This window comes from Mus musculus, chromosome 4, assembly GCF_000001635.26.
Source record: "Mus musculus strain C57BL/6J chromosome 4, GRCm38.p6 C57BL/6J".
Taxonomy (NCBI): domain Eukaryota; kingdom Metazoa; phylum Chordata; class Mammalia; order Rodentia; family Muridae; genus Mus; species Mus musculus.
The window spans coordinates 134,596,155-134,622,738 of record NC_000070.6 but is presented as its reverse complement, the minus strand read 5'-3'; the positions used below and the strand labels follow the sequence as shown (position 1 = coordinate 134,622,738).

The window sequence follows — 26,584 nt, the reverse complement described above, 5'->3', positions numbered from 1 at the left end:
TCACCAAGCCTGCCATATTTGCTGTCCTGCCCTGTCTGTCACTGTGGACTCATCCCTCTGGAACCATAAGCCAGAAAAAATTCTTCCTTAAGTTGACTTCGGCCATGTTCAATCACAGCTCAGAAAAGCAGTTATACAAAAGGTTCCAGTCAGTCCAGATTCTCCACCCATGCTAAGCAACACTGTGAGGCATTTCATGATTCAGTACATTCATTTTAATTTTGTATGTGTATTCTGTGTGTGAGTGGTGTGTGTGTGTGTGTGTGTGTGTGTGTGTGTGAGTGATTTGTGTGAGAGAGTGATGTGTGTGTGTGTGAGAGTGATGTGTGTGTATGAGAGAGTGATGTGTGTGTGTTTATGTTTGTGTGTGTGCGTGCATTCTATGTGTGAGTGATGTGTGTGTGTGAGTGATGTGTGTGTGGTATGTGTATGAGAGAGTGATGTGTGTGTGTTTATGTTTGTGTGTGTGTGTGTGTGTGCATTCTATGTGTGAGTGATGTGTGTGTGTGAGTGTGTATGTGAGTGATGTGTGTGTGTGTGTGTGTGTGTATGTGTGAGTGGTGTGTGTGTGTGTGAGTGATGTGTGTGTGTGTGTGTGTGTTTGGGTGTGTATGCAGGCACACACATACTAAGACATGCACTCATGGGAGTACCAGCACAGACTTGGGTGTCAGTCCTTGCCTCCCACCTTGTTTGAGATTGGCTCTCAATTTCTGTTGCATACACCAGGCTAGGTGGTCCGAGAGCTGCTGGAAGTTCTTGTGTCTCCACCTCCCATTTTGTTTTGGGAACACAGGGACTGCAGACACGTGCTGTCGCATCTGCTTCCGTTTCACGTGGGTTCTGCTAATCTGATCTTAGATCCCCGTGCTTGTGTGGCCAGCGCCTTTCTCCTGGAACTGCCTCCCCGGCCTTGACTCATTAATCTCTAGCCAGTTGTCTTAATGTTTTCCTAAAGACTAGTTAGTATGCCCAAGTGTTTACCACCGGCTACTCTGCCTACAGAGTACTTTAAATATAACATCTGTGGAATTCTCTGAAGAGTCTATACAGGAATATTCACATGTCACAGAAGAGGACGCTGAGGCACAGAGAGGTTGGGTACTTTGATCAGTGTTGCACAGCTAGCAGACTAAAGGATTGGAACCCACACTTTTGGTACAAGGACTCAATCCATTTCCTGTGAGAAGAGGGTCCTTTCCACTTCTCCCCCTAAACCTCCAGCCCCACTCTTGCTGCTCTGACTGATTGACCTAAATCCTGGTCCCCAGGAGTCCTCAGACACTGCCTTGGCATCTCAGAGCTCTGCATCACAGGACCCTGCTCCCTAGTCCCCTGGAAGAGGCCCCTGGAGACATGTCTTGGGAAGCTGGAGGGTATCTATGGCCTGAGATGCAGCCAAGGTTAGGAGCCCACAGTCAGATCTCTGACTGGAGAGAATCCTTGCAGGTTCCTCTGGGGAGAGCCTGGCTGGCCATGCCCAGGGTAGTATGGGAGTCTGTTCCGCAGAAGAGAGGGGAAGACACAAGATGGCGGCAGGAGACAGTTAGGTCAGTGGAGCTGTATCTAGATTGGGCACACCCAACACCAGACCCCCAAAATAGGCCCTATTCTGCAAGGACTTGGGGTACGGGTACTAAGACAGGCACATGACCTAGAGAGACCAGGTGTAGTGACTATTCCTGGTTGTCAACTTGACTATATCTGGAATGAACTACAATCCAGAATTGGAAGGCTCACCAGTGACCCTAATCTGGAGGCTGGGAGATACAAGTTTCTGACCTGGATCTTGGTATGGAGATCTTGAGGCATAGTGGCAATGGATTCGAGAAGATTAAGACAGGGAGATCTCCGAGTTCAAAGTCATCTGGGATTAAAGGTGTGGTGGCACACACCTTTAGTCTGGGCTACACCTTCTGCTGGAGACCATATAAGGACATTGGAAGAAGGGCGTCCCTCTCTCTCCTTCACCTGCTTGCCGTGTGGGACTGAGCAAGCCAGTGGAAGCAAGCCAGTAAAGAACATCCCTCCATGACCTCTGTATCAGCTCCTGCTTCCTGACCTGCTTGAGTTCCAGTCCTGACTTCCTTGGTGATGAAGAGCAGTATGGAAGTGTAAGCCGAATAAACCCTTTCCTCCCCAACTTGCTTCTTGGTCATGATGTTTGTGCAGGAATAGAAACCCTGACTAAGACACCAGGTGTGTCTCATCTTGTGATCCTTCCTGGACCTGTGTCAGCGGCTCTGCCCTTTGGAGATAACTGGAGGCTTGGCTTCCTCTACCTTGGGCCTGTAGTGCCAAGCTAGAGTCTAGGATTCCTGCCCCAGCCACCTTCTGGTCCAGAAGAAAAGATGCAGAGCGGGGAGGGCTTGCCCTGAGCTGGGCCCAGTCATGTCTCCTCGATTTAGCTATAGATTGCGCTTGATGATACAGCCTCAGAATATTCATTCAACTAATCACGCGAGTTATTTCTGCAATTTAGGTCTTCGAATAAGTGCACCCGGTTGCTGAATATGTGATCAGCCCCAGATTTCTCATTCTTTAAAACCCAGGGAGCAGAAATACCAACCGGAGGTCGTCAGCACACAGCAGAGCTTTGCTGAGGCGGGGAAATCAGGCAGCACAGAATGCTGGCCCCCGGTCCTCCCCACAGGCTGCCTCTTGGTCCATCAGGGCTGCCTGCAGAGCCCAGGTCGGGGAGCTTTCTCTGGCCAACCAGGATGGTGGCAATCAATAAGACAATTTTTTCTCATTCTCTTACTTAACACAGAGAAGTGGTTGCCGCGCTTCTGCGACGGCATCTGGGGGAGAGAATGCACCGGAGGGGTTGGAAGGAGGGGTTGAAGGCTGGGAAAAGCTCCTGCAGCCTTTGAGGTGGGGAAGGTCAGCCTTGTGCTCGATGCTCTGACCCTGAACAAGGGCTCCGCATCCAACTCCTTTCTGTCACTGACATTGTCTCTGCGGGCACCACCGCCAGCTGGGGCTCGCCAACGCTGTTGGATTTCTGCAGTGTTCCAGGGATTAGATTCAGCACTGGAGATTTCAGAGAGAAAACAGGTCCGGGCTCTGTCCTTACCAGGCTTGAAGCCCCACAGAGTGGGGGCACCTGCAACAGCTAAATACAGGTGTGGAAAGCAAGCCTGCACAAAGGCGCCCTCCACCTGTGCGCAGCCACCGGGTGCTGTCCTGCCTGGAGCAAAGGTCTCAGCCTCTCTTTACTGTCCCTGGCCACCAGGCTGGGTCCTCTGAGGGGAGTCCTATAGGACTCTGAGGAACAGCTTGGATTCTGCAGACTGGGTGGTCAGTGTGTCGCTGCAGGCAAGGCTTTCGGGAGCAGATGGTAGAGAGGTACGCTATATTTGGGTTGAATCTGTGTCACAGGGTTAGTGGCATAAACTCCTAGACCCCCCAAAACAGAAGTGAAAGTTTCAGATCCTTTTTTTTCTTTTTTTTTAAACCCCACGGGATCCAAGAGCTTGGTCTGAAGGAACTAATCAAACAGGAGTCGTCACTCAGGGCCGGCTCTCTCTAGGCTGGGAGTCTTTCCCTACTCTTCAAAACGTACATGTTTTTAAGAAACGATCCTATAGGGATCTGAGAAGTGACTTGCATCTTGTTCAAAGTGACTCTCCTGTTCCATCATGCTGTGGGCTCCAGAACAGGGCGAGCCTCCTGTCCGAGTCCGACAGCTGGAATGGGGTCAGGGCAGGCTCCCTGGTATCCCCACAGCTTCTCTAACCACAGGCCTGTGTTTCCTCTTCTATAAGATAGGTCTGGTGTCTCCAGACACGTGTAAAGGGGTGGCCTCCCTGAGCTGTGGCCATTATTCATTCACCTGGCCTGCTGGCTGATGAATGGTAACAGGCACAAAAGGTCTCAGAATAATTTGTGGGTGAACACAATAATAGCAATCAGTAACGTTTATTGAACGCTTACTGTGCGCCGAACACAGCTCCGCACGCCCCTTAAAGATTACTGCTAATATTAAAAATTCCTATTGATTTCTACAAGTTTTCTCCGATTGGGGAAAGGCCACTGCGGTTTGGTTTTCGGGTCAGAGAATGAGATGATTTCAGGGAACCTAATGGCTTCCTGAGAACAGATCTCTCATCTCAGAGGTAACCAGCTGGGAAATGCTGAGATAGAGTTGACCCTTGTTATAGCTGCTCAGCGGCCTTCACGCACCTGCTCCTGCCCTTTGTTCAGAACCTGAGGGCTAACGGCTTAGCTAATATGAGAAACAGGGCTTCCTGAAAAAGGACCAGTAATTGGTATCATTGGACAGGCCCTGGGTGAGTGCTTCTCACCCGGTAGGTGTAATTTTAAGAAAGGCCTTGTTCCTCCTCGGGCCTCAGACGCCTCCTCATTCTTTGGAATGCTGAACTCAGTGTAACAGTTAGCTACTGCTGTGTAACAAAGCACCCTGAGACTCAGTACTGACAAGCAAAGGCATGTGTTCTTTCTGATGTGCCTTGATGTGTGGTAGAGCCTTGCTCGGCTAGGCTAACTTGTGTGGCGTTGGTCATCTGGGAGCTGCTTGGTCCAAGATGGCCTTGAATTACTCAGCTTTATTCTGTCTGAACCTGAGCTCCTTTGCAAGGCAGAGTCAAAATCCAAGAGATTAGGGTGAGGCACACATAGCCCCCTGAAAACCCAGACTTAGAATCGCACACCATCGCGCCCTGTGCCTGTTGATGGTCAAAGCAGTGAAAGGCCAGTCCAGGAACGAAGGGGGAGCATGCTGAGTCTGTCTGTTGACAGGAGCAGCTGCTAGGTCACATGCCAAAACCATGAACACAGAGAGGGAGGGGTGGAGAATCAGGAATGTGGTAGGGTCACAGCCACCTCCCCTTCCTCTAGAATATCTCTATGGCCAGAGAGTTCAGGGCTGGGGGCCTGCTGCAAGGGCCTCCATTGCTAACATGATTGCTGTATAGTCACAAAAACTCAGTTCAGATCACCAGTGCTCACGTACAACCCTGGACGAGGTGGTATGTGTCTGTAATTCTTGGGAAAGGTAGAGACAAGAGAATCCCTGAGGCTTGCTGACCAGCCGACATAGCTGAATCACTGAGCTCTCGGGTTCAGGGAGAGAGCCCTGTCTCAAAAACAATGAAGTGGAGAAGGCTGGCAAAATGGTCTAGTGAGCAGAGACACTTGTTGCCAATCCTGGTTGCCTGACTTCAGTGCCAGGGACCCATACAGTGGAGGGAGAGAGCTGACTCCAAGGTGCCCCCTGTCCTCCACACACACACATACAAGTGACACATGCGCAAGCTCACACATGCACATTGTACACCCGCCCTCACACAAGTGAGCATCACACACACATGTACATAACACACACAGAGACACACAAGTGGCACGTGCTAACAAATGCACACCCTTCACACACACACACATACACAAGTGACACATGCACAAGCTCACGCATGCACATTGTACACCCACCCTCACACAAGTGGCACATGTGCTCACACATGTGAATCACACACACAAGTAGCAGATGTTAACACATGCACATCCTTCACACACACACATACACACACACACACACACACAAGCAGCACATGTGTCACACATATATCTCCCCTCACATGTACACCCCCTACAACTGGCACACATGTGAAGCAGCACATGTATCATACATGCACATCACACACATGCTAACACATGTACTTCTACACACACATACAAGCATAGTGAGTATTCACACATATACATCTCCCCTCACATGCATATCCCCCCCACAAGTTGCATATGTGCCCACTGTGCACCCACACACACACACACACACAAGCACCACATGTACTCATACATGTCCCCCCAGGCGTCCCATGTGCTCATACATGCTCATCCTTCACACACACACACACACATACAAGCGGCACATGTGCTCCCCATGTGTACCCCCCAATACCAAACTCAAATAGCTCACAGACCAACTGGAAAGGGAGGAAGACGCTGGCTTCTCGAGCCAGGACCCGCCAGCCTTCCTGGATTTGAGATCAGGTACTTGCGCTGTTGGTGCTGCGCTCGCATTTGATGAAATGGACAGACCCCAGAGCCAAGTTTTCACTCCATCATTCCTTGTGCATTTATTGAGCACCACCATATGCCAGACGTATAAATCACCGCATCGCAGCATGAGTGAAGCCAGTATTGAATGTGTGGCTGGGCCTCTTGGATGCAACCCCAGAGGCCCCCAGTAGGAGTTTCCCTCAGCCCCACTCTGGGCAGACCTAGAAGTCTTCTGGCTGGACAGTTCCACACAAAGCCCTCCATCACTGGGCATCAGGAGACAAATGGGGAAGCAGGTGACCGGAGCTAGAGTCCACGTGACTGCACTGTGGTCCCAGGCCACAGGCTTCTCACGCACCCCCCCAGCATGACTGGCTTCAAGAGGCAGTTAAATCAGCCTTGAGTCTCCCACAGCCCCTCCTCAAATAGACACCCAGCTGGCATTTTTCCTTAAATACCACTCATTTTTAAAAGGGGAAGAAATGTTGGTGGCATTGAAAGAGATCACACTTTAGAATGCAGAGTAGCAGCGAGTCGGCTCAAATTATTCTCTTAATAGAGTTCTTGGGAGCGGGAAAGTGACGAGGGAGCGTAATTGGTTCTTTTGTCATTTGGGCAAAAATCTAAGGCCTGCAATCCATCCATTTGTCTGCAGAAGTGTTCATGCAAATTGCAGCAAGCCATCCTCCATCCTCCGCCCTCCGCCAGGGAGAGTTGGGCTTTAGTTAAAGTCGGTTGTCTCGGGTGCTTGAGGGAGGTAAGGGGCTCACAGCCCAGACTAATATGAATTTTTTTTCCTCTTTAAAATTTAAAAATTTTCCTCTTTAAAGGGGGGTTGAGGAAGTGACTTGGTGGGTAAAGAGCTTTCTGTGCAAGCATGAAAAGCTGAGGTCAGCTCCTTAGCACCCATGTAACATGCGAGCTTCATGAAAAGGCAGAGACACGCAGAACCCAAGGACTAATAGGCCACTCAGTCTGTGTGATATGGTGAGCTCCAGGCTCAGGGATGACTGAGTCAGAAAAATAGAGGAAGACACCTTATGTCAGCCTGCAGCCTCCACAGGTGCACATGTATAGGCTCATAGACTCTCGTGCGTGTGTGCGTGCGTGCGTGCGTCCGTGCACCCACTGAAACAATGCAGTCAATAGCTCATGACTGTAATCCTAGAACTCCGGAGGAAGGGGTAGGAGGATCCGGAGTTCAAGGTTAACCTGAGCTACATAGCCTAGGCTACCTAAGATTCTCACAATACAAAATAGGTATGTTACTTAAAATTGCATTTCCTCAATTTGATAGTCAGTGAAAGCTTTGGGTTTTTTTTTTTTTTTCTGTTTGTTTGTTTGCTTGTCTGTTAAGTAAAACTCTTCTGGTGCCTACTGGTGTTCAGAAATGTTTGCAGCCAGCCTCTCAGGCAGGGGGAGGATTTCCATAGCAATCCTGGTGGCGATGAGTCCTCAAGGCATCGATTTGTGTAGCTCTGGTGCGGTATGTGTTTTGCATGAGCCTTTGAAAGCTCAGATAAATGAGGTGACCCAGAAAGCAGATAAAATAAATAAATAACAGGAGGAAATTATACCGATCCACAAAGACAAATGCCCACTAATTCTCGGATTAACATTTTCAACTCCTGTGGTTTTTATAGGGGGATTTTTGCAATGCTTATAAGGTGGGATTGGCTCACAGTGCGGCAGAGCAGGTGAAATCAATGCATTCTCAGGAGTGCCGGCAATGCCGGGCCTGGTGCGACAATGGCCCCACCCGGTATAAGGCACTAGCGGTAACCCCAGCCCTCAACCTTCTTAATGCTGTGAGCCTTTAATCCAGTTCCTCGTGTTGTGTTGGCCCCCAGCCATAAAATCATGTTCGTTGCTACTTCGCAACATAATTTGCTATGGTTATGAATCTCAGGGAAACATTGGACATGGGACCTGGTCACGACCCACAGGTTGAGAACCACTGCCCCAGGGGTGCCATTGACCCTCCAGGTCACATCTGCCCTCTCTGGAGAGAAGGAACTGACAGCTGCTCAGAGGCCATTTAAATCCAAAAGGGACATACCCGTTGATTTGATGGAGCTCATTAGCACTGGACTCCTGGAGCAAGCCTCAGCTGTGTCCGCCCCGGCTCTCTCTGTCTCAGGTTAGCCCTTCCTTCTTTCCCTTCGGTGAGCTGCTTGCTGGCACCCTGGCCTCCATCCACACATGCAGTCGGCACTTGTCTCAGTCCCTGTCCTGTTGCTGTGTAAAGACAGCAAAACCAGTTATTTCCCCCAGCAAGCGCCTGGGGCCTCGGGAGAAGCTTCTAGAAGAGGTGCAGGGGTGACTGTGGTGACGTCAGGACTCAGAGAAATGGTTTCTCTTGAGCCGACGTTGTGCATGGGCTCGATCTTCACCAAGTGCCTGCTATGTACCTGTCAGCATACGGTACCCAAGAAACCAAGGCTAGGCCCTCAGGCGGCATAGAGTAAAAGGACAAAGGTGTTGTCCTGGAGAGCCTGAGGCACTGGGGACAGCAGCTCACCACCCCACCTCTGCCTTTCTCCATCGTATTCTTTAGAATTACATTTTGGCAGAACTGATGTAAAGTCAAAAGTAGCAACACCTTAGGTTAAGTAAAACTTACCTCTCTCTCAAGTCAAGGTAGTCTGGAACTGCAGTACAGGCCCTTGTGTCCCTGGGGACTGGGGCTCCCTGATCATCCCAGTAGCGTGGTCCCTGATCATCTACCTTTGGTCCAAGATGGCTGCTGTGGCGCCAGTCATCATGACCACATTTCAGACAGCAGGAATAGAAAAAAAGAGTAAGACTGTCCCTCCCTTTAAATGTATTTCCTAGAAATCACATACACACACACACACACACACACACACACACACACACACCACTTTAGCTAATAGCTTATTGGCCAGAACTTGGTCACATGTCTGTACATGGTTGTTAGGTGACTTAGTGTTTTTTCTCATGACCATGTGCTACATGGTAGCTTCTGTATCTGGCTGGACATTGGGGGAGGTGCCATTCAAATTCATTCATATTTATTCTCATCCTCCCTCCCTCCCTCCCCCCCTCCCTGCTTTCATCCCTTGTTCCTACCATCCGTCCTTCTGTAATGGATTGTGATGGTTAGCTTTTATTAGCAACTTGACTATTTATTCACCTGGGAAGAAAGTCTCCGTGAGGGATTGTCTACATTGGGTTGGGCTGTGGGCATGTCTATAGGGGATTGATTGTCTTAATTAAGTTAACTGAAATGGGAAGGCCCGGCCCACCATGGGTGGCACTATTCCCTAGGAAGGCAGTCCTGACCTGTGTAAGAGTCGAGAAACCAAGCAGGCGAGTGAATGAGCATGCCTGCGTTAGTTTTTCTCTGCTCTTGACTGTTGGATATATGTGGCCAGCTGTTTCAAGTCTCTGCTTCCTTGACTTCTCCAAGGTGATGGTCTGAGCCTGGAATAGCATGAATATTATGACTCATGAGTCTTCCTCTCTGCTCTTCCATGGCATCTGGCTGCTCCTTGTCCATCCCATGTAAAATTAGTATCAGCCTGACAACTTCTGATACATACATACATACAGTTGGGATTTTGATAGGGATTCCATTGAGTGTATAGTGTAGTCCAGATTAGGGACTGTTAGCTTCTTCATAATTTTGTATTCCAAACCACAAGTATGAGACATCTTTCTACTTATTTAGAAATAACTTTATTTTATTTAAAAATAAAATAAGACAGGTGTGGTGGTACATGTCTTTAATCCCAGCACATGGGAGGCAAATCTTCATGAGTTTGAGGTCAGCCTAGTCTACACACAGAGTTCCAGGCCAGCCAATGATACCTGCTAAGACCCTGTCTCAAAAAGAACAAAATAAATAAGTAAATAAATTTAATTAAATGGTTGTTAAATTTGTTTGTAATTTTTAATGACTTTTGCACACAAAACTTTAATTTTGTTTTTGGGGTGTCCTCCTTCTGGTCCTTAAAACACAACCGAATACCACCACCTCAGTGAGCTCTTTACCGCTGTGTTTTCACAGACCAAGGGTTTTATTTACAAAGCTGTGTCACCTACAAAGACAGTTGACTTCTTTCCCACCACCTACGTGCCTTTCATTTCTCCCGTCTGCCTAATCTTCCTGTCTAGACGCTGCAGGAATGTGAAGTGGACAGCTGTACTGGCTAACGGTTCTCACAGCTCTGACAGAGTTGCCCGCTGGAAGCAACTTCAGATAGAAAGGTGGAGTCCTGTTCACAGTGAGGACACAGCCCATCATGGCGAGGGCAGCCTGGAGGGGGGTGGCTCCATCACGGAGGGAGTGGGCGGCAGGGACTCCCCTCCTCCCATCCTGATGGAACAGGAAACAGAGTCTACAGGACGAGGGCCAGGCTACAGCTCTCAAGGCCCTCCCCTAGAGGCCCACTTCCTCAAGCCTGGTCCTACCTGGGAAGATTCCAGACTCCCAGAAGAGCGCCACCATCTGGGGACAGGTTCAAACACTTGAGGTTGTGGGGAGCATTTTACATCCAAACCATCTTTAGTCAATCCCGACCCGGAGAAAAGCGTTGGCCTCTAACCGTCCAGTGTGAGGACGCTGGTTATTTCCTGGGGTCTCCCTACCCACGCCCCACCCAACACACCACACACACACACACACACACACCCTCACACACACACCACACCCTCTCACACATACACACACACACACACACACACACACACTACACCCTCACACACCACACACACACTCTCTCACATGTACCTGGGGCCTTTCTTTTACAGTATGCTCTATCCAGTAGATGGTAAGGCAGGGAGGGGTGTTTGAAGGAGATTAAAATGGTTGAAATTTTTGAAATCTGAAACTGCCCTGCTCTCAGGCTTGGCAACTAGTCTGGGGTAAGAACCATAAAAATTGTTTTCCCTCAGACTTTTGAAATGGACCCAGTTTTTAGTTCCTGGCATCCCTGAAGAGAAGTCTGGGGCCATTCCACACCCCATAGCTCCGACAGATGTGACCTGTGTGCTGTTCTCTGGACACTCATAAGACCTACTCTGTGTTCTCTGATCCATCACAGCGGCAGGTCTTAGTGAGGGTCCCCTTCGTCCATTGCCCATGGCCCTGAATTACAGTCGCCTGTGTTCCTGGAGTTGCTGCAGTTGGGATGTTAGGGCGGCTGATCTGCTTCTTCACCTGCCACGCCCCTCCCAGTGTCCGTGTCTGGACTCGGTTCTGTGTCAGGCTCCTTTCCTCAACTCCATCTTCAACTCTCTGGCTAAGTTTTCTGTATCCGCTGGCTCAGTGCTTGTTGCTGTCCCCAGCTGCTCGGGTTTCTAGCGGCTCATCCGTGTGGGTTGGTCCATTCACACTAAATAATCGCCTCAGTCCCTGCCAGTCAGGGGCTAGGGGTTCTTTTACTTTGACATCCTTAGCCAGTCTCTCTCTGTGTATTTTTACTTTATATGTATTTATATGTATAAGTGTCTTGCCTGTGCGTATGTCTATGCATTACATGTGTGCAGAGGACAGAAAAGGGTGTCATATCCCCTGAAACTGAAGTTACACACAGTTGTAAGCTGCCATGTGGGTACCAGGAATTGAACTCAAGTCCTCTGGAAGAGCAGCCAGTGTCCTTTTCCGTTGAGCCATCTCTCCAGCCCTCTTCTCACTCTCTGGCTCATAATTGATAGATTCTCTACATATCTGAGGGGCTCTGAAATTGAGACCAATGAGCCCCAACCTAGCACCTGCTGGGGAGCCTTTGCAAGGATCAGATGAGTCTCTGGGTAAAGACTCACCGTTCTGATGCCAGGGTACCTGACGGTTGATGCTAAGTGCTGCTGGAAGCAAGGGAACCTTCTAGAGGCTAGGGCTACAGGGAAGCCATCCTGGCTGTCAGCCATCTGTCTCCATGAGAGAGCTGTGGAACAAACAGCTCTGACCCGGGAGCCTCCAGAGTCCAGCTGGCCCAGGCAAACCTCTGTCAGCTGACCTAAGGGACTGTTGTCTGGATATTAGGGTCAACTCAGCCATGTTCAACATGGAGGTGACTAGGGGAAGGGGCAGGGTCAAGAAAGCCAGTGTGTTTGGTATGAAACAGATGTATGCTGGTGAGTGTGTGTTCATGTGTACACATGTCTGTGTGAGCATACATGGGTGTGCATGTAGAGGTCAGAGGTCAGCCTCAGGTGACATTCCTCAGGCACCATGTGGTCTTTCCCTGGGATCGGGGTCCCTGCTTAGGGTAGGGTGGCTGGCCAACATTCCCAGAGGAGGGCCCTGCCTTCACTTTTTCAGCACTGGGATTACAGGTGCCCACTGCCACGCCCAGCTCTTTACCTGGGTACCGGGGACTGAACTCTGGGCCACCTGCTTTACTGACTGAGCCCTCTCCTCAGCTCCTGCAAGTCTCCTTAGAAACCATTACATTCATTCGCTGTTGTCGACTCCAGGTGTACAGAGATGAGGCACCAACTGTGTTGTACAAGGTATGGATGCAGGACAAGGTGAAGAGCCGGACCCGTGTACCCCTCGACCGTGGGTACATGGTATGAGGGTACCCCTCGATTGTTCTGAGACATTCCCATGCTCACCCTTAGGTTTCCTTCTGCTGACTCCCAAAATATTCTTGTTCAATCAAGCATCGCACTGGCCTGACTTGCGTTACCGGCTCCCTAACCTTGGCTGGGAAGCCACAGTGTCCGTCTCGAAACTGATCGGGACTGGTCTCTCCCTCAGCATCGACCTCCAGGCTCCCGCTCGGTCTGCTGATCACAGGAGGTCGACTTAATCTGCTTAATTATTTGATTCAATCAGAAGTTGGCTTAATTACCTTCTTACCTCTCACCTCCTTTGAATCCATTCTGGAAACTGATTATGTCTTTAACACCAGCCCAGAGATAAGCGTTGCAATTGGGAAATGTAATTAGCCAAGGAAGATGAACGTGGGAGCTGCCTTTTGTCGAAGCGCCATTAAAACTCAGCTCCAGTCAATACCAAGGTGGAGGAGACAGCAGAGACGCTCTATCCCTCTGTGACCCAGAGAGAAGCGCGCCCGGAGGTGGGTGATAGGAACCTCTGAGCCTGTGCGAAAAGCTTGTTCATTCTCCAGGCAGCTGTAGGCCAGGACGCAAGGTGAACTGGTCATGGCCTGGCTCCCAGTACCTCACCTTTCCTGAATAGTCCATGCATCATCATGAGGTCAGAGTGCAGTGGGAACCTGGAGAAGCAGCTATGAATGTCACTCCTGGGAATGTCACAGAATTGGCGACACTGAGCCAAGGCTGAACAAGTAGGCAGAGGAGGACAGAAGGAGTTAGGGACAAACTGAAGTCCCTCAGGAGGGACTTGGGAGAGATGCCTGGGCCTGCCAGGACACCGGGAGTGATCTCAGACACCCCATTTTGCCTTCCTGTCACCCTCCCGTCTGTATTGACCTTCCTCTACTAACTTTGTCCCTCTGACACTCATTTGACGGTGGTCTCAGAAGGCTTATTTAATGGAAGTAAGTTGTGTGGCTTTTGAGGAGAGTCAGAGCCATCTGAGACAGGACAAATCGAAGGTCGTCAAGAGCCATAGGTGTGCCCATTTGAGCTGGAGAATTGAGTTTGGGAGATGGAAGAAGTCTGGGTAAATGGCATAGATTAGGCAAACCAGAGCGATTGTCCATGATGTCAGGGTGCCGACCTGATAGGCTGGGTGACTCACAAAGGCTCTTTCAGAGGCCACTGAAGAACAGTTTCTAGGCTGTGACCTCTGTGACAGAGTTGTGGTCGTGAGGCCCTCGTCACTGCTGGAGATGTTGTGGCTGTGGCAGCCCCAGCCTGCCAGGCTTGCAGAGCAGGGAGCCTTGGATGCTTGAGTCGAAGCCAACACAGAAACTTGACCAGGCTGCCGCGGCTCCTACACCTGTTACAAGGAGGGGGCTCCACCCTCCAGGCCAAGGAAAGGTTGAGCCCTTCACCTGTACCCCTGGATCTTGCTCACCTTAAGCGTTAGCCATCCACACGTGCAGCAGTCATGCACACCTGTGCACCTACAGAGGATGCCAGCCCAGTCATGCTGGCTCAGGGGGTCTCAGCCTCTGGGTTGCAACCACTTTGGGGCTGACCGACCCTTTCACAGGGGTCACCTAAGACCATCCTGACTATCAGATATTTACATTATAATTCATAACAGAAGCAAATGACTGTTATGAAGTGGCAATGAAGTGTTGGGGGTCACCACAGCATGAAGAACTGTATTAAAGGGTCACGGCATTAGGGAGGTCAAGATCCACTGCTCTGAGTCCTCGGCCCTCTGTGGCCAAATCCCTGTCTGATCCGAGCAGGCTTTCTGACAGACTGGTGGCCTGCATCTTACCCTGATTTCTCTTTCTCACTCATCCATTCTCTCTCTCTCTCTCTCTCTCTCTCTCTCTCTCTCTCTCTCTCTCTCTCTCTCTCTCGCTCTCTTTCTCTCTCGCTCTCTTTCTCTCTCTCTCTCTCTCTCTCTCTCTCTGGTTTTTCCGAGACAGGCTGTCTCTGTATAGGCCTGGCTGTCCTGGAACTCACTTTGTAGACCAGGCTGTCCTCAAACTCAGAAATCCACCTGCCTCTGCCTCCCAAGTGCTGGGATTAAAGGTATGCGCCACCACACCTGGCTTGATTTTTTTTCTCTTTGACACCTCCTTCATAGGGTTCCACAAGAAGGACCGCCCTCACAAGTGACATACCTGGTGTAGAAAGAAAGCCCAGTCACATGACACCTTACACATCAGCCCATGCCTCCTACTGCTTCTTTTTTTTCATGTTGAAATTTTTGTTTGAGATTGTCAAATCCGAGTCCCACATTTACATCGTGGTTGCCCCTCCCTCTGCCTCCACGACTTCCTCTTAACTTCATGCCCACCTTCCTCTTAATTGTTATTGTAACACACACACACACACACACACACACACACACACCATGAGTCCACTTAGTCTTGCTTATAAGTGTATGTGCTTAGGGGTGACCATTTGGGGCTGGGTAGCCTAGGAGAGGGCTCGGTCTGAGGGAGACTGAGCCTCCTTCTCTCAGCAGCCATTCCTTGCCCGTAACTCTTCATCTAGAGGCTGGGCCTGGCAAGATCCTCCCCATCCACATTGGCATGTCAGTTGTCGCCAATGTGTAGGTCTCGATTAGGCAGCCAGATTGCTGACATTTCACGGGCACAGCTTTCCCGTCATATGTAGAAGACATCTCTGTGCAGATGTCCAGTGACTTACGATCTGTTTGTCTCCCTCTTCCAAAACCGTTCCCTGAGCACTTGGTGCAGGCTTGAATGAATCAGCTGTATCTGGGCACTGGTGGTCTCTGTACTATGACCAGTTGTGGCCTTCCATGGTGGCCTCTGCTGCAAAAAGAAGCTCCTTGGAAAACGGGTGACAGCTGCACTTCCCTGAGGGCATACAGGTGTGTGGAGTAGAGTTAAGTGTTAGGGAACTGTGGAACCAGTGAAGATGCCATTGACCCTAGAAGGGGACCTACTACTGTCACTGTCACACTAAACCAGTTCCTGCATTACTGTGCAGTCTTGGAGGAGTTGCTAAACCTCTCTGGAGCTGTCAAAGGGATATGGAGATCTCTAAGCCACCCGTGCTGTGAATTATTGAGGACTGAGAGATACATTTTCTGTCCCCTACTTTCCATGTAGGGAGCATTAACTCCATGCGGAGAAGCTGCGGAGGTAGCTAGACCCAGCTCAGAAGGCCACTAGGTAAGCTAACTGGTGAGCCTTGGGCACTATCATTTAACTTCCACGAGCCTCAGTTTCTTCCTCTGTATAGTAGAGATAATAATAGTGTATAGAACAGGTTAATTACTGTGTGAGACCATATGCCGCAGATTCTTGCCACGGTCCAGGACACCAGTGACCTTTATTCCCGTGAGCAGCATAAGGACCCCTATTTGTGTCCAGATAGAGCCAGTGAGTTGGATTGAGGGAAGGGAGAGCCAGTGGGTGGTGGCCTGTGTCTGCCCTGCCCCACCCGGCAATGAGTAGGACCGTGGGTGCCCTGGGGTGTGATGAGATCGTCTGGTCCCCAACCCCACGCTCTGGGCACCCAAGGAAGCAGTCTCAACCCTGGTCCAAGCTAAGGCAGAAGACCCACCCCTGCCCATCAGAATGACAAGGGTTAGGCCAGAGAAGCAGCTTGTCACCTGTCTGCAGGGCCTTAACCTTCCTGGACCCGAATGCAGGATGCTTCAGACCCGAGGTCGGGCTGAGCCTCAGCTGCCGTGTAGACAGATTTTTATCCCAAGCTACTTCTAGCCACCCATGCTGGCAGAGCTGACTCTCAGAGGCAGCGTGCTTGTGTGGCTCAGAGCCTGGCAAGGACGCAGCAGAGTGTTTGGGGGCCTCGAGGAGACATGACAAGGTTTGATAACACACTCTGCATGACATGTCTGAAAATCAGGCAAGCATCTTCCTGGCAGGGAGGGTGAGTTCCTGCTAATGAGCTGTGAGAGGCTGGGAAGAAGTTATCAAGGAAGAACTGGGCCCTCTCCTTCCTCGGGGAGCCTGTGGTGGAAGCCTGCCAGCCTCCCTGTCTCAGCCCCGGCAGGGAGCCTTAGCTATCAGAACAGTCCTGCTAGAACTGGGACTAATGCCTGAGAGTGCATCTCTGTCTGGGTCAGGACCAGCTGTGAACCTGGGCTCCTCTGTTCTTTTGCCTGGAGTTACCCCAGCCTTGATGAACCCCTGGCTTTCAGGGAACACCCCCAGACCTGTCCGGCAGCCTCAGGCAAACAGAGACCCCAGGCTAGAAATCTCAGAGACTAGAACCTCCCCCACGAGGTACCTCTCTGTACACGAGGTCCTGTAGAGTCCCCACAGAAGTCTACAAGGGAAAAATCTGAGCGGTTGGAGCAAGTGTCCAGCGCCAAGCCATCATTGGGTATATGTGTCTGAAATCAGGCTAGCTGCTATAACAGGGGAACCCAGAACTCTAGGACATCTGTCTATTATCTGTCAGTCATATAAAGGCAAGCTGATGCTGGAGGGGGTGTCTTTACTACAGCTCACAGGCTCTTCAGGACTCGGGGAGTTAGAGGCACTCTGGTGATCCCCACAGGCACCCCAGCTTTAGAGGATTTTATGGGCCAGACTCGTGGTGGCATAGGGAACTCATACCCATATTATTTTGACTAGAACTGAGCCCCAGGTCCTACTGAGCTGCAGAGAGACTGAGCCATGGTTTCTGTCCTTGACACAGCACCTTACCTCTGTTCTACCCCCAAGGAGGAGGGCACTCTCCTCCAGCAGCATCTAGGGACCAGGGTAAAGATGCTTAGCGCCAGCGAGTAGCACAGTGTACGCTTGAGAGCTGGGAAGGAACATGCCATGTGGCTCTGGACTCTGCAACAAACCTGAAGTCATATTGCCTCTGCCTACTCTGCACCCCTTCCCAGTGCCCCCAAGTCTCTCCTAGGAGCCACCACCGTCAGCAGCTCCACCCTGCAGACATGCTTCCACATTCCAACCTTGTCTGTCCCTCAGAGTCTGAGACCCTCAGCCTGCACGCATGTCCAGGGACCTCCAGCCCCTTCCCATACACTCCCTCTAAGTGGTCACCCCAGGGCCTTTGCACGTGCTGGACTCTGCCTGGGAAGATGACCTTCCTCCTACTTGCCATTCTGCAGATGTCTGCTCTTTTTCTCCATCCAAGGTCACCTCAGGCTTCCTGTCTCAGCAGGCTACTCAGCTGGGCATTGGTGGGGCTGTCTGAGTACCAGGTGCTCTGATAGCTGCTGTGCGGGAGCCCACTTCACAGATGTAGAACTAGAGGCCCTGAGGGATGTGTGCGGGAAGCCATTTAAGGTCGGCTGAGCCCTGACTGTGGAGTAAGTGTCCACCTGGTCCTGCCACAATGCATTCCCAGGGTTCCTTTCATGTACCTGAGAAAGCAGCCATGGGGAGGCTCAGGCCATCACTCACTGTCTCTGCCATCTCAGTCCGGATGGTGATATCTCTCAAATCCTTTATCCCCTGAGACCCAGACAGACCCAGAAGCCCCACAGATTGCATCTGTCGTAATCCTCTCCCTGCTTGCTGATGGTTTTTGCAAGTTATCCCAGAGCATCTGGAGCTGATCTAGGAGGGCAGTGCCCAGCCTCTCCAGACTTGATTTTTGTCCCGTGGTGTCTTAATGATTTGAACTAAGCCTTTCATTGACTGGCAGAAACAGATTACATCTGTGCCTCCGAATCAGATCTGTGTCATTTCCTCCAGCATCCCCACGCTGGTACAGAGCGTGACAAATACTCCGGGCTTTGACTATTGAGAACTGCCCTGGCCGGGGTACCCTAGATACCCTGCCTCTCAATCTATGTGCACTGTGATGCAGTGAGTTGCCCAGGCTCCCATCCTTTTGTCCTCAGAAAGCCATTCGGACACCAGCATGAGCTCAGGTTAGCTGTGGGTGATACCTATATGCCACCTAAGATGACCGTTTGCTTCAGTAATGAGCCAGAGTCCCGTTTCATAGCGTGAATCGGGTGACCAGGGATGTTTAGTGACCTGGCCGCCCCCTCCTCATCATGCATGGGTCAGCATCCCAGGCCTGTCCCTTAGCAAGAGTCAGTCTGGATGCATGGGTCAGCATCCCAGGCCTGTCCCTTAGCAAGAGTCTAGTGGTGGGTGCTGCGTGTGCTCAAGAGTCTCTGTAGTAAGGAAGTTGTTGGACCTGGTGGCCTACATTGGGAGTCAGAGGCAAGTCTATCTCTGGGTTCGAGGCCAGCCTGGGGTACATAGTGACACTGTCTCAGAGTCAGGGAAACAGAGAGGGAGAAGGGGAGAGTGCAATTGGCTTCTGTCAGAATCTTGAATGAATGCTCTGGGAACCAAGAAAGACAAACCCCAGGGCTGTTGGCTGGGTGTCCCCACCCTCATCTCTCGATGCTGACCATGCTTGCTCCTCAGTCCTCTCAGCTGGTTCACTCATGACTCAGACCCTGCTGCACAGCCAGCATCCTCTTGGGTCTTTGATGGTTCTGGAGATAATAACAGGGCAAGACCTCTGCCTTCCTGGATCCCATGTGTCAGGGAAGTTTGGCCTCCTAGGAGCGCATCTGGAGCAGATAATGGGACCCAGAACGGTGTGGGGGCGGGGCGGGGGTGGGGATGGGCATCAGACCTGAAGGCAGCTACATGGTATTCATGCAGGAAAAAAAAACAAACAAAACATGCCGGCTGGCCCTGTACTGGGATGAGAGTCCCCAGGCCTCCAGGGAGAGATAAGTTCCTCACACACAGACAATGCCTGACAAGGAATGGCACTGAGGCCCCAGGTAGGACTTAACACCAGGCTGCAGAGAAGCATCCTTGACCGCCTGCACTAGGGACCTCTGCACAGTGGTGATGCGGAGGTCCTCTGGGGCAAACCCTGGCTCCCAACCCCTACTCTAAGACTTTTAGCTGACTCTAAGCCACTGTCTCTCATCTGTAACCACAGTCTCTTTGCCAAGTTGTCAGAAAGCGTGTGTGTGTGCTGTCAAGGCTCAGGGGTACCCCTTAGGGGTAGAGTATTTGCCAGTGTGTGTGAGGGCCTGGGTTCTGTCCCCAGCACCACAGCCAGGAATGGCAGTGCAGCCCAGATGCTGTAGCCCGAGTTCTGTGGGCTCTCTAGCCCCCAGGGCAGCTTAACAGGTAGAGGTACCATTGTTCCTTTTATACAGATAGTGAAACTGAGGCAGCACATGAACACTAGAGTCAAGTTTCCTTGGTGTCTCCAGAGTTCTACCCATTCTCTGTTGCTGGAAGGACTGCCCCCAGGGACTCAGCTCTGTACCAGTCTCTCCACCTCCCTGGCTACTTCTGCCATCTCCGTGTGTATCTTGGGGGTAAATGGGGCCCCTCTGATTGCAGTCTAATGAGTATTCATCTGGTTATCAGATCCACACATCTGTGCTGCTTGGCTCTGGCCCATGGAGTAAGAGGGAATGCATAGTAATCAATACATAGCCCTGTGTGGCCATAGTGTATGCCAGACAGGGTCTGTAACTGCACTGGGATGAGGAGACCCTCCCGTTACAGGCAGATTGAGGCTCTCCTAGCAGGATAGAGATACAGCTTGCTAACTATGCCGATCTGCAGGAGGGTGAGAGGCCTTAAAGCTTAAGTTATTCCTGCCAACACACACATGCACACACACACACACACACACACACACGCACACGCACACGCACACACTTACACAACCCTGAGTGACTATTGGGCACACCCCAGACTCATATCATAGCTCTGCTGAAGGTCTCTTCTGGGTCCACTCCAGACCACTCTTTATACAGCAGTCCATCACATCTGGTCCTAAGCTAGCTAGATCCCCTTCCCATAGCCCCCATGGCCCTGTGCAGCCTGGGTGTGACCCCCTCTCCAGCTGCTGCTTTCCCTCTTTCTCCATGCCTTCTACTTGCACGGAGAACTTGAACCATCACAAACTTGCTAGGATTTCCCATCCTCCGGTGTATGCAGAGCGTGCTTGCTTCCTGCCACACCTTGCCCTCTCCCCTCCGTACTCCTTAAGCTCTTATCAAATGGACACAGCACTTCCTAACCAAAGCGCACCACCCTCCAACGCAGCCCCATTCAGCTACCCTCCTCCCCTGTGCTGTAGACCTCTGCCCCTGCCCTCTGGCTGCCCGTAATCCTATACATGAGGTCTCAGAAGACACTGTTAGTAGAAAGGGGTGTTGGTTGAAGAGGGAACTCTGCAGATTTTAGGAGGTTGCCACCTGTGCTGGGGTGGAACTTCTATATGACACAGCTATTTTAGGGCCACCACTCTAGTAAGAAAGCCCCATTCGCCTCTGATTCACCAAGCCATAGTGAGTGTGTTTCTTCGGTGTGTCACCGGGACCCTGCCTGGGCTCAGGGAGTGTGTGTTCACATTCACCCAGGAGTCACCCAACACTCGTACAGGAGCTTAGGCATGGGTCGTGGCACCTTTCTTCCCATGGAACTCCTGTGCCAGGCCCCAGCACCCTGAGAGCAGAGTGGGGCTGAATGGATGGATGAATCTTGAATAAGTGACTTAATCCGACAAGCCTTGATCCTCATCTGTGAGATTGAGACAATTTGAGAGCTGTCACGAGGCTTCAGAGAGCAGTGTGTGGCACTGCAGTGCCTGGCAGGAAGTGAGCACGGGAGAGGGGGGTTGGGGGGGAGGCAGTTCTGATGAGGTCTTGCTGGTCATGGGTGTTTATCAGGTTTCACACTCCACCGGCATTCATTTCCTGGGGTGTCAAAACGGAGCCAGGATCTGGGAGCATCATGCAACTGGCGTCTCCTACTGTCATCCCATAGCAGAAGAGCAACAGAGAGGGAGGGGGCCAGATTCATCCACTGACCAGGACCCATGGCTGAGATAACTAACTAACCAACTCCTGTGATAACTGCATTCTTGAACAGAGGCTAGATACACTGTAAACAGAGACTGCAGGACCTCCTTATCTCCTAGGTCCCACCTGCAACACTGTTGCATTGGACTTTATATTCCTAGGATGTGGGCGGCACCTGGAACCTTAGCAAAAGGCATGCCAGGCACAGAGACCTGTGCAAATGGATGCCCTGAGCAAACCCAGGGTTCTGCTGGCAATATGTGGTTGGGACAGAGCATCCCTTGCAGAGTGGGTAACAGAGGTATCCTGCGGAGGCTACAAGGCCTGGACTGCATCTTTGCTCAATGCATCAGGAGTTAGAACAGAAGGAACGGGGCCTTTAAATAGGCCAATGGCGTGGGCAGAGCAGACTAAGCAAGTGTTGTGTTTCTCAGCTTCTAGCGAGTTCTGGATTCCGGGAATAGTTCCTAATAACGGTTTTCCTCCCAGAATCTCCAAGAAGCTTTTGCCTGGAAACAGCCTCTGAGAGCAATTCGAGTGACCCAGGAAATAGCATCATAAACATTCCAAGAAAGAAAGAAAAAAAAAAGAAACCCAGACCACGTAGGAATAGAAAGGCTACTGTGTGGGTGGTATGCGCTGGAATCCCAGCACTCAGGAAGCCAAGGCAGGAGGACCAGTTGCTTGAGGCTAGCCTGGGCTACTTAGGGAAGGAAACAGAAGCTTTCTGTGCAACTGAAAGGCTTCCTCCTACAAAACAGTGGTTTTTTTTTTTTTTTTTTTTTGACAGTGTGCCATATGCTTTGTGGTGTGGGCGGGGGTAGGGATGGGGCAGGTACCACTTTAGTGGATCTTCCTAGAAACTCATGTGACAGAACTTCCCAGGAGCCTTTGTTGCTCCTGAATTCAATGGTTATTTGATGAGACCGTCAGATCAGACAGGTCAGGAATTCTCAGAAGGCACAGCATGGATGGCTCTTCTTTGCACCTTGTGCGCAGGCGCTCAGCTGCGTAGGTTGGAGGCGGAGGCTTTTCATTCATGTGTCTGGAATCCATGCCAGTTGTTGGCCAGACCTCTGGTGGGACTGTCAGTCGGGATAAATGTACATGGAGTCCTAGTGGCTGTCTTGGGCTCCCCGACAATATGGCATCTGTCCCTCACAGAGGCAGGAGAGCTGCCAATTTCTTAAGGCTGGCCTAGAAACCAACATATCCTCACATTCTTTATTCTGTGGGTCCGAGTCATTACCTGTCCTGCCCAGGTGTTGGGGTAAAGCCAAGCAAGGAGCGTCCACACCCCAGGAAGCCTCACTGTCACGGGCAAGCACTGCCTTTGGTCCCCATCTGTAAAAATTCCAGTCTGCCACACACAGCCACCCTGCTCTCTGTGGCAGCCGAGAAAAGATGTCCGTGTTGTTTCACTGCAGATCAAGAGAAGTCTCTGCGGATTGTATCATTAAATTAAACACAGCCATTAGTGCGTGGCTCCGGGGAGACGCAGTAATAGGCGAGGCCTTGGGTCATTTTTTTTCCTTCTAAATGTTCTTCCGGGAGCTGGAGTTGCCCAGCCTGACCCATTTCTCTCTGTTAATATAACATCACATAAAAGACATCATTATTATACGGCAGAGCTGGTGGGGACACAGACCAGGCAAGTAGCTCTGTGAAGGTGGCCCTGGCCCTGAGAGGAGGTGCTGGGGCCAGAAGTTCTCACTCCTCTCAACAGGCAGCTCTGTGTGAGGTGCGGTGAGGCCCGTGGAGGCCAGAGGATGAATGGTCTTGAGTGTTGATCCTCTTTGGTGTTGTCCAGCTTGGGTTTTGAGACCTAGTCTGTCCTTGGCCTGGGGTTCATTGATTAGGTTAGACTGACTCTGCACTGAGTCCCGGGCAGCCTCCTGTCTGTCATTATTCCACAAGAATGTCTGTGGGTGGGGTAGGGAGGTGTGTGTGTGTGTGTGTGTGTGTGTGTGTGTGTGTGGTGTTTAGACAAGGCCTCACTCTCTAGCTCTGGCTTCCCTGGAACTGTGTAAATCAAGCTGGCCTTGAACTCATAGACATCAGCCTACTTCTGCTTCCTGAGTGCTAGAACTAAAGCAGTATACCACCACTGCCAGCAAGAATAAAGGCTAAACCTAACCCCAGCTCTCCCCAGCACAGGGACTGTAAAAGCGTGCCAACCCAGCTTCTTCATTATTACATTTGTTTGTTTGTTTGTTTGTTTGTTTGTTTGTTTGTTTAGTGTGTGTATGCTTGGGGGTGAACCAACAGGAATGGGGGTCTTTATGCCAGAGGCACCAGGGATTGTTTCTCAGAGAACACAGCAGAAGGTGCAATGTCATGCACACAAGGCTATGGGAGTCAGAGAGGTGCCGAGGGCCATCGAGGTGGACCCAGGCTGCCACAAGGGTGGTGGGAGCAAGGGTTGGTAGAGGAGCATGTATGAGGAGACCCCGGGAATGGACACTGGGCCTTTGCGCAGAGCTCTGGCCTTTAGGCTGCTTGGAAACAAGACTGCAAGGTTCAATGTGAGAGGGACAGAGAGACAGAGGAACCCTCTTTAACCTTTGAGCATTCATTGGAGAGAAAGATACAAGGAAAATGGCCCAAGAGAGTGTTGTGCACATGCCCTGAGTGGGAACAGGTTCACGGGTGGAATCAGGGAAGGCTGTGTGGGAAGCAAGCTACTAACCTATCATGATACAGGGAGATCATTTGTACAAATCCATGAAGGCAAGGGCAATCATGCCTTAATTGTCCGGGTACTGGGAAGCCATGCCAGGGTCCCGGATTCAGGGAGACGCACCACCGGATCCAGTTCTAGGAAGGCAAGACATATGAAAACGGAAGCAGTGCTGAGAGCTGGTGCTTAGAGGTCAGGGGTCAAGGTGGCCCACACAGCAGATACTCGGGACCACCAAAAGCATTGTGGAGGGGCTGCCCAGGGACAGTCAGGTGCAGGGGCCTGATGACAGGGTATTGTGTACACACCCACATTGTTATCCCCCTCCATCCCACGAAGCCAGCAGTATTGTGGTGCAGGACCTACAATCTCCCATGGGAGGTTTCTGAAGGCTTCATTCCATGAACCGGCCAGAACAGTTAGATGACAACATCCCTTCTCCCACAGAGAAAGGACCACACTTCGTAACCCTTCCCTACGTCCTAGCTAGGCTACAGTTTCAAGATGGACAAAGGAATCCCAGGGAGCAAAAAGCAGCGAACTGGTTTATCAAACACTGTGTTCATCTAGCAGGGGCAGGTGAGTGTATGGCGGGTGGGTTATGCTCAGGGACCAGAGAATGGCTCTTCAATGCTTCACCCAAGGGTCTTCCCCTTCATCCACAGATAACTTTGATCCTTGGAGCAGGCGTGCTGCTGGGTCATGCCGGGTCATGCTGGATTTGGAGCCAGTTCTGCTTGCTGGGTCTCTGTTCTTTCTAGCATGTTCCATTGTCTCCTGCTCTGACTAGGTTATCCTGTGTAAAACAAAGAACTCAGAAACGGGGCTGGGAGAATAGGCTCACCCACAGCCCACTGTAGTAGCAGCCCCAGGAAAGGTCTGGCTGCTGTTGTGAGCCCTGTGGGATCTTTAGGTATACATAGGTCATGGCCTCGCTCCTGGCGACTCTGTTCCCTGTGGAAACCGTCCCATCTGGCACATAAGGTTGGGCAGGTGATAGGGCCTTCTCCGTCTTCTAGCATGGGCTCTGGGGTAACCCTGAGGCTGAGGGAAAGGTTCTCAGTAAGTGCCTTGCTGGACCCCAGCCCGGCCAGGTGCAGGGAGAGGGGTGGGGCAGAGACCAACCAAGCCAAGAAGCCAGAGCCTCAAGCCAGAGCAGCCCTCACCAACAAACCCAGCCGGTTTCTCAGGTGTCCACATCAGATGTCTGGAGGTGTCATGCGGACAGCTGGTCATGAGGAGCCCTGGTTGAGCTCCAAGAGACAGAGGCCATTGAGGTGAACAGGTGGCCCAGGGTAGGAATCTGAAATCAGAGACCTTGCCGTGCCCTGGGGGAAAGGACTGAGCTTCCTCCCAGTCCTGGCCTGGAGCTGAGTGCTAGGTTGGGTGAGCGGGTAGGTCCCTTTGCTCAGAGTTGAGAGGCCACCCTGGCAGTGGAAGCTTATCACCCCTGGGCTGGCTTAGTCCTTGATAGGGCCTCATCTGTGAGATGAATGAGTGACCTAGAAGGACCTCAGAGTCCCTCCAGACCCTTCAAACACAGGGCCCCATGTCACCAGGTCCTTCAGTGTGGGGCCTTGCTGGAACCTTGCCTGCCCTGGCACCTTTTAGAAGGGAGGTGGCCGGGAAAGGAATACCTGACTGGCTTCATGGCTGTGGGAGGGGCAGACAAGCTCCACGCCAGCTTAAGCCCTAGTCCAAGCACCCAGATGCACCCCTTCCTCTGTGGCCAGCCCTCCCTTCTGTGATATGCCCGTAACAGCTGTCCCTGCCTTTACCCCACTCCTCCCTCCCTCTTCTTCTCTCTAGTTCTTTTTCAGGCTGTGCCTGTATCACACCACGCCTTCCCATGATCCAGTTCAGGGTTCTCCATGGGCACTGCCAGCACAAGTGAGCAGTTAAGGCCACATGGGCAGAGAATTCCTGGGTGAGGGGGCACCGAGGCCAGACTAGACCCAGTGGGCTGTGCAGAGGAGGGCTGAGCCTGTGCCTCCTGCCCCCGAGCTTGTGCAGAGGCACAGTGGGAACAGCCACTCTTCTGGGGGTCATGCTGGGTCCGCTGTGCCCCTTGGTTTCATCTGAGTGAGTCCAGCCAGCCACCGATGGAAAATATTTGGGAGGAAAGTGTGTATTGAACTTGAACTTGATCTTCTTTTCTCTGGCTCCTAATACAGTGTGCTAGGGACTCATCTGACACTGAGTCTTATACCTCATCTGAAATGAAATAGAACACATGGGAGAATTGCCTAGGTCCTATGCAAAAAAATAAAAAATCCCATTTATATATGGGACTTGAACATCTACAAATTGGCACATCAGAGGAGAGTTGGGGATGGTGAGGACAAATGATGGGGACAAATGATCTCAGGACCAGCGTCAGGGTGGTGGGGGCAAGCAGGTAGTTTTCTGTGAACTCGCTGCCCTGAATAAGAGGGAGTGTGAGGACTGTTGGGTTGAGCATTTGTTTGGCTTCTTTGTCTAAACCGTCTTCCCGTTTCCTTTTTGATATAAATAAATCTCTTATTGATAAAAAT

The 26,584-nt window shown here is 51.2% G+C and overlaps 1 protein-coding gene across 3 annotated transcripts in view; it reads left to right on the top strand.

The window, feature by feature from the left end:
* Man1c1 (mannosidase, alpha, class 1C, member 1) overlaps positions 1 to 26,584 on the top strand; it is a 142,601-nt gene that overhangs the window by 81,552 nt on the left and 34,465 nt on the right. The window lies entirely within an intron of this gene.